This window comes from Galeopterus variegatus, unplaced genomic scaffold (assembly GCF_000696425.1).
Source record: "Galeopterus variegatus unplaced genomic scaffold, G_variegatus-3.0.2 Scaffold4116, whole genome shotgun sequence".
NCBI classification, from domain to species: domain Eukaryota; kingdom Metazoa; phylum Chordata; class Mammalia; order Dermoptera; family Cynocephalidae; genus Galeopterus; species Galeopterus variegatus.
Genome location: NW_007730227.1, coordinates 43,466 through 57,192, shown reverse-complemented (window position 1 = coordinate 57,192; position 13,727 = coordinate 43,466). Strand labels below are relative to the sequence as shown.

General features: G+C 40.2%; 1 pseudogene; it reads left to right on the top strand.

Annotated features, from left to right (window-relative positions):
• The first annotated feature begins 11,951 nt into the window (after positions 1 to 11,951).
• On the top strand, positions 11,952 to 13,403 carry LOC103602375 (annotated as a pseudogene).
• The last annotated feature ends 324 nt before the right edge of the window (positions 13,404 to 13,727 follow it).

Below are 13,727 nucleotides of genomic sequence, written 5' to 3'. Positions count from 1 at the left end.
AGATACAGAGAGAGAGAAAGGAAGAAACAACAATAACAGTAATATGGTGAACTTCTAGAAAGAGAGAAAAGAACTGTGATTATTAGAGGTGGAAAAGGGGAAGGGAGGGTGAGAGGGAGGGGTTTACGAGTAATTGTTTAATGAACACAAAGAATGACTTCGTTTTGTAATCATGAATAAGCTAACTATACTGATCTAACCATCACACATTCTACACTACTATCGAAAAACAACTTTGTACCCCACATGTAGGTATAATAAATTATCTTTAAAAATTAAAAAAGGAAAGTCCCAGCATGTGCAAAAATGTGTATTGCAGCAAAAACCAAAAACCAAATACAACAAAAAACTTCACAAGCACCCCTGAATGTCTGTAGATAGGGGAATGGTTGAATAAATTATAGTATGTAGATTTCTTTCTATGGTATAATGGAGCTATTAACAGCAGTGTGTTATGTTTATATAAAACCAGGGGGACTATGAGAATCTTATTAATTTTTCTTTGTACATTTCTGTACTGTTTGACTTGTTATAATGAGCAATTATCTCTTGTTATTAAAAGTACAATAAAGTAAAAAACATTTTAAGACTGAGCAATTATATCACAACATATTACAAGTTATAAAAGGGATCAATTGGGTGCTATGGGGATGCCTAACCCAGTAGTAGTGCATTGAGAGAGCGATTTACTGGAGGATATGACATCTGTGTTATTCCTGAAGGTTGAGTCAGATTTAGCTAAAGGGGTAGGGTAGAGAATGTTCTAACCTGTATGGAACAAACAGCATTTATGGAGGCTAAGAGGAGACAAAGCTTGATATCAACAGATATTTGTAGTGCACAATGGACAGAACTTGCTGACTGATTAGCTATGGAAGATTAAAGAAGAAGGGGGAATTCTATGATGATGCCTGAGTTTCTAGCTTGAGCAGTTGAGTAAGAGGAGCACAGAGAAACTGATTTGGGGGCAATTTGTTCAGTTTCTGGCAGTGCTTGCACAGGACCAGTTGAGAGAACACTTAGATTTCCAGAGGATGACCTGCTTAGTCTGAGAACCTGGCCTCTGAAAATAGTATCACTTCAAGCCTGACTTTTGGTTACTGCATACCTATGTGGGCCAGCCATGAAATTCAGCTTGCCCACTACCTTCTACTGGAGCAGCTACAGATGAGCTCTGGGGCCCAATGCCCCTCGGTTGCCCTCAGCATGGACTCAGAGCCAGATCTAGGTTTTGTGAGGTCTGAAGCTTATATAATTTGGGGATTCTCCTTAACAATAAGATTACAAAATTAGAAAGGAGCATCTGTACTGATTTAGAATGAGAAGGTAAATCACACCAAATTACGTATTTTAAAAAGCACAGAGAAAATCAGAAAAATAACAAAAACTTTTTTATCACAGAACTGCATAATTAATTATTTTACTTATTTAACCTCCGTAAAATATTTCTCTACATTTGGCTGACTGTACTTTGACTAATTTTGTAATATCATCATCCATATAGAGGATAAATCTAGATGACCTAGGGTTAGCAATAAGTTTTTAGATACAACACCAAGAGCACTTGTCATGTGAGTAAAAATAAATAAATAAATAAATAATAAGTGGGACTTCATTAAAATGTTCTGCAAAGGACACTGCTGAAGAATATATTTGCAGACTGAGAAAAAATATTTGCAAAACATATTTGATAAAGAACTTGTATCCAAAATATACAAAAAAACTCTTAAAACTCAAAAAATAAGCAAATAATCCAACTTAAAAGTCGACAAGAGATTTGAATAGAAACCTCACCAAGAAAGATAAACAGATGGGAAATAAGCATATGAAATGATGTTCAACATCACATGTCATTAGGGAATTGCAAGTTAAAACAACAATGTGATATCACTATACTTAGTAAAATGGCTAAAATTCAAAGCACTGACAACATCAAATTCTGGCAAGGATATGAAGCATCAGGAACTCTCATTGATTTCTGGCAGGAATGCAAAATGGTACAACCACTTTGGATAACAGCTTGGCAGTTTTGTACAAAACTAAACATACTCCTAGTATTTGTTCCAGCATTTGCTCTCCTTGGTATTTACTCAAATGGGTTGAAAACCTATGTCCACACAAAAACTTTAATTTGAATGTTTTCAGCAGTTTTATTCATAACTGCCAGAGCTTGGAAGCGACCATGATGGCCTTCAATAGGTAAACAGCCAAAAAAAAAAAAACCCTGTGGTACATCTAGACAATGGAATATTTTTCAGTTATAAAAAGAAATCAAGCTATGGGCCAGCCCGGTGGCGCACTGCTACAGTGTGCCGCTTGGGAGTGCGGCGGCGCTCCCGCCGAGGGTTCGGATCCCACATACAGACCGGTTCCCGCTCACTGGCTGAGTGAGGTGCGGGCGCAACACCGAGGGTTGCAATCCCGTTGCCGGTCCCGGTCCGGTACGGGCGCAACACTGAGGGTTGCGATCCGTTGCCAGACACGAAAAAAAAGACAAAAAGGAAAAAAAAAAGAAAAGAAATCAAGCTACAAAAAAAACATGAAGCAAACAAATTCATATCGCTCAGTTAAAGAAGGCAGTTTGAAAAGGCAACATACTGTATGATTCCAACTGTGACATTTCTGGAAAAGGCAAAACTATGGAGACAGTTAAAAGATCAGGGGTTGCCAGGGGTTGGGGCTCATGGGGAGGAGAGGAGGGATGAATAGGAAGCATAGCAGGTTTTTAGGGCAGTGAAACTATTTTGTATGATACTATAATGGTGGATACATGAAATTATGCATTTTTCAAAACCCATCGAATGTACAACAATAGGGAACCACAATATAAACTACAACCTTTAGTTAACTATAAAGTATCAATACTGGTTTAGTGATTGTAACAAATGTACTATACCAATGTAAAATGTTAAAAATAGGGGAAACTGAGGGAAAGGAGAAGGAGAGAGTGGATATGGGAAGTCTCTGTACTTTCTGTTTAATTTTTATGTAAACTGAAAACTGCTCTAAAACAGTCTGTTAATTAAAAATAAGATAATCCAGTGTTTTTTATATCATGGTTGATTAAAATTTGTTTTTTTCAGTATTGATAATTAGGTGCATAGAACATGAAACTTCACAGACACAGCAGTTTATACTCCTGTTATACGGTGATTCTGATAAACTCATTTCACAAAATGCCATCAAAGTGGAAAATGAAACTTATGGTGCATTCATAATTGAAGACATGCTATGTTTTGACTGGACATAGATGCGAACAGCAGCCTTCACTTATAATGTATTATAGATACATAATTTACATTATTGTGTTCTGAATGTAAGCAGTGTCTAAGTATACATTTCCAAAAATCCAACTGTGATCCCTCCCTAGCTGCACCTAGCTTCATATCCTGGGTGGCACAGGATTGCATACACTGGCTGAGAATCATGGTTAAGGCCCAGGCCTGGTTAAAAGTATGGCAATGAACAAGATAAGATGGTACAGGCCATTGCCAGTAGGCTGGGATTCAGTGATGAACAACGGAGTAGAATTGAGGACTAGACACCAAAACAGAAGTGTAGCTTATGAATCTGCCAACTTGGGAATGGAGTTGGTGTAAAACAGAGAAAACTGATACTCAGGATGTGTACCTGGAAGACCAGAATTTCACCCTGAGAAAGGCCTTGGGCCCTAAGCCTTCCTAGCAAGAGAGAGACTTGACTCAGGCATGGCTGATGTCTTGTCTCATACTGTGATTAGCAACAAACCCCTTGCACCTCTAACTTCACTTATTTTCTCACTATATCTCTCTTCTCTACATCTCTGCATTTTCCACCTTCCAGCCATATCCCACTCTGGCATCTCTAGTTCAAGATTGTTTGGCCCCTTGTCAACTGTATCATAGACTCTCAAGACTAATAACTTTGCCATTAGCTCACCACCTTCTCCAGAAGGCTTGAAAATGTCTGCAATATTCTCCATATGTATTCTCTCCTGGAAAATCTCTGGTAATAAGGAGTTGACTGCATCACGAGGCAGCTCCTATTACAAGGTAACAGTTTTAAATGGGATAAGATTTACTTGTTCAAGGCTAAATCTGTGTCCCTGGGACTTTTCAAAGTCTTCAGTATTTGTTGAATGAAGCCATCCACAAAAGGGGCAAACTAAGTTTGCTCCTCTCACATGACAGCCCTTCAGGGATTTAAAGACAAGTGATCACGTCCTTCTGGGTCTGCATACTTTCATGTTAAAACATTCCAAGTCCTTTAAACTGCTTCTCAGGTCTGCCATCCCTTCATAACCTGAGTGACTGCTCTTTAGGTATGTCCCCCTTAAAGGGTGCTGCTCAGAAATGAACCCACTGCTTCAGATGTGAAGAGTACAGTGGAGCTAGCCCATCTCTTGTTCTCAACACTGTATTTTACTAATGCAATTCAAGGTCAGATTAGTCCTTCTGGCATTCACATATCATTCCTCATTCCTACCAAACTTGCAGATGACTAAAATCCCTGTCATCTTTGTATGTGCTATTGTTAAGCCACATCACCCGCTCCCATCCTTATGTATTTGAGATTCCAGACTTAAACATTATGTTTATCCTTCATAATGAAAACATGGGCCTTGCATTCTGCTTGGTGAGATCTTTGGTCACACTGACTCTACCACTTGCTGTCATCCCTTCATGCTATCTCTGATTTTGATATGCAGGCCATTTCTTTCTTTGGTAAATGTGTAAAGCAGGCAGTACATAGGGTTGAGCTACTGTGGCTACATTCTTTGAGCAGTACACTTTTGATCCAACACGTTCAAACAGGCAGAGCACCATCTGACCAAACCATCATTAGCCTGCATTTCTCCATCTTAATAACAGCAATAAGGCAATATTTATGCAACTTCTACTATGTGCCTGGCCTCTGCTAAGAACAAGCCTTTTATCAGTCAATTCTTGCCACAACCTTATAACATAGGTTTTATTATCACATCCATTTTTCAGATGAAGATACTGAGGATTGGAGAGATTGAATACCTGTTTAAAGTCACACAGCTAGTGAGTAGTGGATCCAAGATTTAACCAAGTCATGTTTGACACCAACACCCATGATCTTAATCACTATACTATACCATTTCCATCTCTTGAAAAGCCAGTCTTTCCAAATCAAAATTTACATCACATATAAGATATATTTATCCATGGAGAGGGAAAAGATCAGTAGGTTTAATACAGGAGCATGCCTGATGTGTTTCAGATACTGAAAGAAGACCAGTGTGGCTGGAACCGAGTGGGCAAGGGATAGAAGGGTAGGATATGTGTGGAGGGAGGTAATTGGGGGCCAGAATATGTAGGGATTGGGGGGATTTTGACTTGTCCTCTGAGTGAAAATAGGAACTATGGAAAGATTTTGAGCAGAGGAATAACACGACCTGGCTTATGTGCCAAAAGAAAAAAAATCTGTTTGCTATCTGTGTTGAGAGTAGAGTGTAAGAAGCATGGGCAAAGTGACAGGGGAGCTCAGTGGAGAAAGTGATAATTCAGGGGATGGGGATTGGAGGTGGGGTCACAGAAAGCCACATTTTCTCACAAATAAACCCAAAAGGGATGCATTATAATACACTCACTACTGGAAATGTGACTTAATTCCAATTTGTGGGAGATTGCAATTAAGCCTATTTTGTCGTCATCAGATTAGTTTTAGTTTAGCATGACTTTAGCTGAATTCCCCGGTGAAGCATTTTCCCCCTTCGTCACTAGATGGCACTTGTGAATACCTCTTATTTCAAGAACATTTTCTCCTAGAGTATTTACACTAGATGGCGCTCAGGCCATTTCCCCCTGAGGCTCGCTTGTTCCCACTATTTGCTGACACAGAAATCTAGTTACCTCATGTGCATAAAGATCTCTGAGAAATTTATCAATACTCAGTTCGGGTTTAACAATACTATTATGACTATTATTCTGTGCAGTGCTGAATCATACATGCCCAATGTAGTGATTCTGAGCCAAATTCATAATTTAACTTAGATCTGAGAGGAGTTGCAGTTTATCTTATTATACTGACGGCAGGAGGATGAGGAGGAACACATATCCTCAGTCTACCCTTTGCCATTCAGATTGGAGATTTATCCCTACTCTGTAATGGAAGAGAGTTTTTTTCTGACTTAGGTCAGCTGTGTGATCTTGGCTTAGCTACTTGCTTCCGTATAGTCAAAAATGTCCTTGACAAAATGTCTCTTAAAGCTAGAAAACTGAACCATGATTTTCTTGCTTCAGTTAACATTCATATTTTTGGTTTCTAGAAGTGGTCATTCTTTTTTAAAAAAATTATACGCCTCTGGCATCCTCTCTTCATGCTTAGTTCTAACTTAATCAGCTTTCCCTGGTTGAGATACACAACCTCAACTGGTCCTTGAAATAGGAATGCCTTTCCTTTTCAAAGTTTATCTTCCAAAATTAAACCAACCACAAGATTTTACATCCAGTCTGGAAGGCTTTCTCATCCTTTCAGCACTCGAGTCTCATCCATATTTTCTCTGTAGTTCTTTTATATTTTTTTATTCTGAAATATTTAGTTGACAATTAAAAATTATATCTATTCAAGGTGAACAATGCGATGATTTGATATATGTATATATTGTATGTTCTTGGACTTGAAACAATATCTATTTGAGCCTCACTTTCCTCATCTGTAAAATGAGAGAATACAGTAGTTATAAATTACTTGCAGCTGCACTCTGCTCATTCCCATCCAATTAGAATTTATACTGATGAGAGGGATTTTTTTCTTCTTTTTTCTTTCAGGCCTGACTCTAACCCAGAAGTGGCTCTTCATCTTCTGTAGCTAAGAAACATAGTATCTGTTTTCAGAAAAACCAACATGTATAATCACACATTACAAGTGTAGAAAACACACATATACCCCCGCACATAATTTTCTCTGTAAAAAGAGGATAGCTATGCAATTATAATCTCTTACTTTTGAAGAGTTTCCCAAGCATGTTAATATCTCCTACCTCATTTGATCCTCCCCCAAATCCAGTGTGATAATAAGGCATACAGCCATTACAGTACCTAATTTACAGATGAAGTATGTGAGGTTTATAAAGGTCAAGGGTCTAGCTCAAAGTCATAAAGTAGTGGGCGGTGGAGCAGAAATGCAAGAATAGGTCTCTGTGATTACTATTTCATTGGGGACCCACTTGACTAGTGATAGCTAGTAAAGTTAACTGGGTAAGTTGTCTTAAAACATTTGCCCTTTTTTCAGGTATTTGACCTAAACCACAGAGAAGGGGAAAACTAGTTACCTAGAAACTAGTTACCTAGTTACATAAGGTTACATGAAGAATCACATGAAAAGAAGAAAGTCAGCCTAACTTCCATCCAGGTTTACAACAAAACCTCCTGTTTAGTTAAGAGCCAATCTCATAAAAAAAAAATAAATAAATAAAAAGGAACGTTTTTTCTAAAAAAAAAAAAAAAAAAAAAATCCAAGTACATTTCTAAATGTTTTGCCCTTTATTAAAATCCTAGGTATAAAAAGCAAGGAATGTTTATTCTTAAAAACAATAGCTCTCCCTTCATATTGAGCACATAGGAATCCTTTGATTCAATCCAAAATTTCTATTCTAGGTATGGTCATGTGGCTTTTTTAAAAGAAAATAAAAATGGAAAACAGTCAATGCTTTTAAATACCACCTTTCTCATTCTCAGTTTGCTTGCTTATTATTAATAGTTTGAATGGATTCTTGCTTTGACATGGAAGTTTATTTTTAAAAGAACCATGGATAATCTGTTACTATAGCAATAATTTCTCACTCTGAAGCTATTTAATCTTAAAGCAACATGGAACTTTAAATGTCAAGGTGGTCCATATTTAGAATGAATGCAGCACTTGAATGTACCAATAATTAAGGTGTTCCTGATGAGAGAAATTGGGGTTTTAGGGTTTTGTTTTTAATTTTCATACAGCATCCCTCACCTGTTAGGCACTCTCAGCATGAAGGAAAAACATTTGCGGGTAATGTCAGCATAGATGCCCATGCTGCTGGAACCACATGAAAGTGATTGGCTGTGTGCTGGCTACATCTGTGTGTACACAGGAGACCTATGGAAGCACACAGAGATCCCCACGTTCCACATTCTAATGCAAATAAGCATCAGAAATAGAACAGTAAGTTTGTGGCAAATAGTTCTCTGGGTAAATCATCTCACCTGTGGTTTATATCTGAATCCAGCATCTGGGAAAGGACTATATCTCATTACCAATAGGCATTATACTGCTTGAACATGGCTTTTGGGGACTAAACATTGTTGTGAGGGGTAGTGCATGCAATTGGGCATACATGCTACAAAGTGGTGTTTAAGTTCATTGCCAGCCTGTGGGTGCTCTTTCTGGCATGACTTACCTATGATTTGGTTTTCATTTACCAGGATCCAGTTGCACGTTCCAAAACAACACATCTTGTATATAAAATCAGCTGAAATGAGAACTACGACAGAAACACAATCTCAATTGAAAATAGAAGCCATCTGGATGGCACTATTCTTTCGTGTTTACTTGTCTGATACTGAGAAAAAAACGAAACATGAGCTACAGGGACCTGTGGATCTGACCCCTATCATCTACCTGTGACACACTGTGCTAGTCTTCTTTAGCTGCCGTAACAAAGTACCAACTAGATGACTTAAATGGAAATGTATTTCTCACAGTTCTGGAGGCTGGGAAGTATAAAATCAAGGTGTCAGCCAATTTGGTTCCTAGTAAGGGCTCCTTCTTGGCTTGCAGATGGCCCCCTTTCTGCTGTGTTCTCACATGGCTTAGAGAGAGCATGTGCTCACACAGCCCATCCTGAGGGTCCCACCCTCATGACCTCATCACAACCTGATTACCTACCAAAGGCCCTACTTTCAAATACCATCTCATTGGGGATTAGGGCTTCATTATACGAATTTAGGAGGGGGACACAATTCAAAGCATTCATAGCATTCATAGCATTCACCTACCACTTTCCTCTTACTCTCTCTGCTTTAGTCACACTGGAATTATTTTACTTCTTTGAACAGTTGTGATCTTTCTTGCTTCAACATCTTTACACCTGCTGACCTCTTTGCCTAAAATCTAGCCTGAGCTTTCCCTCCCTGCTTCCATTATCACCCAGCTAATTTCTATTTATTGTTTAGATATCAGCTGAATTTAATTTCCCCAGAGAAACTCTCTCTAAACCCCAGATTAGCCAATAATCCTTGCTATGCTCATATATTCTCATAGCACCCTGTATATTTCATCACATAAAACTCATCACAATTGAGATTGCTTATTCAATGTCTGTCTCCTATTCTAGACAACGAGTTCAGTGATGTCAGGAATCTGTCTTGTTTACCATGGTATTTCCAGTGCCTAGCTTAGAGTGGGCACTTAATGTTTGTTGAATGTATAAATGAATAAATTACAGGCAGCTTTGGTGATAGAAAATCAAAGCTGCTTTATTTGGGATCAAAAGCCTGCTTTACTACAAGCCCCCTCTGGAATTGGAATAGTCCATTTTTAATGTGCCATTGAGTGCCTCATGAATTGGATAGGGAATGCAACTGATTATTTTTAACACAGAGATCAACATGTACCCATATTAATGTCTGCTATTTTGTCCAAATAATCTCTTTGAAAGTATGCCTTTAGATTCTGGGGCCCATGTTATCTTTTGAGTGAAGTTTTTTTTTTTTTTATTTTGGAAATTGTTAAAAGTTATTTAGGAACATTCAATTAATTCACTGATTCAACAAATTAATTTATTTTCTCAGAAATAAGGTGTGACTTGTAAACAATGGGGCAAATGTTCTTCGGTGACTCTCAACCTGACTCAGAAAGCAATTCCGAGAGTTACGTCTTTAATCCGAGGCATGGAAAATTTATTTTGTCCATTTTTAAAGTCACTGGACAACCCAGACTTGACTTACTTTGTAGAAAAGCCAAGAGTCTATTGAAATACTATGCACATCACTCAAGTATTCAATCCTTTGGGTTGCATTCTTTCACAAAAGACATGCCAGACCCTAGGCCCACACCTGAACACAGGCAAGAGGTATGTAAGGAGCAAACAAGACCTCAGCAATAAGTCTTGTTTGTTGCTATCCATTCCTGACCTGTGATCTTGATTGCATGTTTTTATTCTCTTTGGAGACCATTCTATGCCTTGCTTATTGAGATTTCCTAACAGCATCTGCAGATGGGTAAATTATGGTGTATGTTTCACCCTGTCTAGACCCCATTAGTGTGTCCCATTAATTTAATTCTGTTTAATTCACATTTGTTGAGCAAAATGACAAGTCTTTTGCTAAGCACTGAGATTAAGGAGATTAAGAATATATAGGAAAAAAATAGGGATGTTACAGCTAATAGGAAAGCTGGATAGACACTTAAATATTTACTATAGACTATTGTGAGTACTACAACAATCCATGTACATGCAAGATTCAAAGAAGAGAGGCTAATAGGAAGGATTTAATTCCCCTAAGTAATTCATACCACAGTGTGTGTATGTGCTGTAAAAGAGTGTGACAGGGATCAATGGGAGGCAGGATTCCACATCATCCTGAACTTAAGGAAAGAGCAGTTGCCTGAAGTCTACCATGTCACCTTGGGATGACAGCTTTCTCCTACAGTTTATGATGGTGTTCAGGGATTGTATAAATTCCCTACTGCTGCAGTAACAAATTACCACAAACTCAGTAGCTTAAAACAACACAAATTCATTATCTTACAGATGTGGAGGTTAGAAGTATAGAATCAAGATATCGGTAGGGCTGCATTCTTTCTGGATGCTTCCCGGGATAGTATGTTTTCTTGCCCGTTTCAGCTTCTGGAGGCCTCCTACATTTCTTGGTTTGTGATCTCTTCCTCATATCACTTCTACCTTTTTCTTCTGCCATCACATTTACTACTGTGACCTTCTGCCTACCTCTTATAAGGACCGTTGTGATCACATTGGGTTCACACAGAAAATCTGGGATAATCTTTCCATCCCCAAATCCTGAAGTTAATCACATTTACAAAATCGCTTTTGCCTTGTAACATTGAGGATACTGGGAATATAACATGGATACCTTTGGGGGTCATTATTCTGCCTGTCACACGGACTAAGGCAATGAGAGAAGTATGGGCACGTATAACAACAGCAAAATATGATGCTATGCCAATCTTGCTTCAGCTCATCGACAAATTGAATAAAAATCATTGGCAGTGACTTTTCCAAATACAGTGTTTTCTCTGAATTTTCACTTTTACTTCAAAATTCCTTGCATTTTGGAACCTATAAGATGACACTACACACTACATCTTCTTGTTAGTGTCATCTACCCACATCCTGATCACCACCACTCATTCCCCCATTAACTTAAGACTGTAGTACGTGGCTCTATTGGTTTTTCTTTCCTTCTGTCATCATTTTTGCTGACATACCTGTCCAAAACTCTGGCCTTCCAGCTGGATGACCTTATTGTCACTGATCATTTTCTTCAAGCCAAAATAAGCCACACAGTCCCTTGTTAACAATTCTGAATTTCCAGTTTCAAGCAGTCCACCATCTTATCACTTCTTATTCTTTATGTTCACTTACTGCGATACTTACACTGCTACATCCAATTTATCCTTTCTCTTTATTCAACTTCCCTATCCTGACCTCAAGTTTATCCTTACCCATTATATTTTATGATCTGTCTTTATATTTACTCATACATTTAAAAAAAATATTAATTGAGCAATTACTAGGTGCTAGTCTGGGATATAATGGTGAGGAAAATAAACGTTATGCCTTCATAAAACTATTTGCATTTTGGTTAAAATACAATCAGTATATAATTGCCCTCAATTCCCTTGTACTACTTCTGAAATTTCAATTTCAAACGCCCTTCTTTCCCACATAGAGCAGCTTCTCGGCTCCTTCTCAAATCTCTACCTGTTTCGACCTGCCTGTCTCCACGCCAGCCTCCATCATGTCCAACAGGGTGACATGGAAGTCCTACAAGATGTCCACCTCTGGCCACCGGGCCTTCAGCAAACGCATCTACACGAGTGTGCCCAGTGCCCAGATCAGCTCCTCAAGTATCTCCTGTGTGGGCAGCAGCTTCTGGGGTGGCCAGAACGTGAGTGGGGCCTACGCTGGGGCTGGTGGTATGGGGGGCATCACAACCATCACGGTAAACCAGAGCCTGCTGAACCCCCTTAATCTGGAGATGGACGTCATCCTCCATGCCGTGCACACCCAGGAGAAGGAGCAGATCAAGACCCTCAACAATAAGTTTTCCCCCTTCATCAACAAGAAGTGGTTCCTGAAGCAGCAGAACAAGATGCTGGGGACCAAGTGGAGCCTCCTGCAGCAGCAGAAGATGGCTTGGAGCAACATGGGCAACATGTTCGAGAGCTACATCAACAACCTTCAGTGGCAGCTGGACTCACTGGGCCAGGAGAAGCTGAAGTTGGAGGCGGAGCTTAACAACATGCAGGGGCTAGTGGAGGACGTCAAGAGTAAGTACAAGGATGAGATCAACAAGCATACAGAGATGGAGAATGAATTTGTCCTCATCAAGAAGGATGTGGACGAGCTTACATGAACAAGGTGGAGCTGGAGTCTCGTCTAGAAGGGCTGACGGATGAGATCAACTCCTCAGGCAACTGTATGAAGAGGAGATCCCTGAGCTGCAGTCCCAGATCTCGGACATGTTTGTGGTCTTGTCCATGGACAATAGCCATTTCCTACGCATGGATAGCAACATTGCTGAGGTCAAGGCCCAGTATGAGGAGATTGCCAACTGCAGCCGGGCCGAGACTGAGAGCATGTCCCAGTTCCAGTATGAGGAGCTGCAGAACCTGGCTAGGAAGCACGGGGATGAACTGCATCACTTGAAGACGGAGGTCACCGAGATGAACCAGAACATCAGCCAGCTCCAGCCTGAGAATGAGGGCCTCAAAGGCCAGAGGCTTCCCTGGAGGGTGCGATTGCTGATGCCGAGGAGCGTGGCGAGCTGGTCCTCCAGGACGCCAACACGAAGCTGGCCGAGCTGGAGGCCGCCTTGCAGCAAGCTAAGCAGGACATGGCACATCACCTGTGTGAGTACCAGGAGCTCATGAATGTCAGGCTGCACCTAGACATTGAGATCGCCACCTACCGCAAGGTGCTGGAGGGCGAGGAGAGCTGGCCTGAGCCTGGGATGAATAACATGAGTATCCATATGAAGACCACTAGTGTCTACTCAGGTAGGCTGAGCTTCACAAGCCCAAGCTATGGTGTGACCTCGTTTCAGTCCACCATCGGCTCTGGCAGGAGCTCTAGCCCCTTCAGCTGCACCAGCGCCTCCAAGGCTGTGGTTGTGAAGAAGATTGAGACCCACGATGGGAAGCTGGTGTCTGAGTCCTCTGATGTCCTGCTCAAGTGAATGGCCACTGCAGCCCCTCTTGTGGCTGCCCCAGAGCCTGTGAGGGAGGTAACTGCACTGGGGAGTGGGGGGGAACAGGAGGCCCACCTGAGGCTCAGGCCTAGCACTAGTCCTCAGCCTACACTTTGGGGAAGTCTACTGCCTGGGTTACCCCCTCTTGTTCATTCCCCAACTAAGAACCAATTCAATTGTCTCTTGTAAAATAAAGCCTCCCCTGGCTCTGCCACACCCCCAAAAAAGACCCCACAAAACAAAATAGCAGAAAAAACACCCTTCTTTAATTGAGACCTACAGTTCATTAAGCTCACCATTATCTTACTATCA